This window comes from Halictus rubicundus, unplaced genomic scaffold (assembly GCF_050948215.1).
Source record: "Halictus rubicundus isolate RS-2024b unplaced genomic scaffold, iyHalRubi1_principal scaffold0504, whole genome shotgun sequence".
NCBI classification, from domain to species: domain Eukaryota; kingdom Metazoa; phylum Arthropoda; class Insecta; order Hymenoptera; family Halictidae; genus Halictus; species Halictus rubicundus.
Window position 1 is genome coordinate 119,360 of NW_027489045.1, and position 641 is coordinate 120,000.

Below are 641 nucleotides of genomic sequence, written 5' to 3' on the forward strand. Positions count from 1 at the left end.
TCTGGAAATTTTTCTAAGTCCCACCGCCAAGAGGAAACTTTTTCCGTATCGGTCCTAGACGATTTTCGACGTGATATCACTGTAATATAGACGGTTTCTAACAATATATATCATAACACCAAACTCGCTACAATTATTATTTATCGAGTTATTAGCAAATAATGGACGGATGTGCTACTCCGTCGACAAAACTCTGGAAATTTTTCTAAGTCCCACCGCCAAGAGGAAACTTTTTCCCTATCGGTCCTAGACGATTTTCGACGTGATATCACTGTAATATAGACGGTTTCTAACAATATATATCATAACACCAAACTCGCTACAATTATTATTTATCGAGTTATTAGCAAATAATGGACGGATGTACTACTCCGTCGGACGTTCGACGAAAATTTTTCTAAGTCCCACCGCCAAGAGGAAACTTTTTCCCTATCGGTCCTAGACGATTTTCGACGTGATATCACTGTAATATAGACGGTTTCTAACAATATATATCATAACACCAAACTCGCTACAATTATTATTTATCGAGTTATTAGCAAATAATGGACGGATGTGCTACTCCGTCGGACGTTCGACGAAAATTTTTCTAAGTCCCACCGCCAAGAGGAAACTTTTTCCGTATCGGTCCTAGACGATTT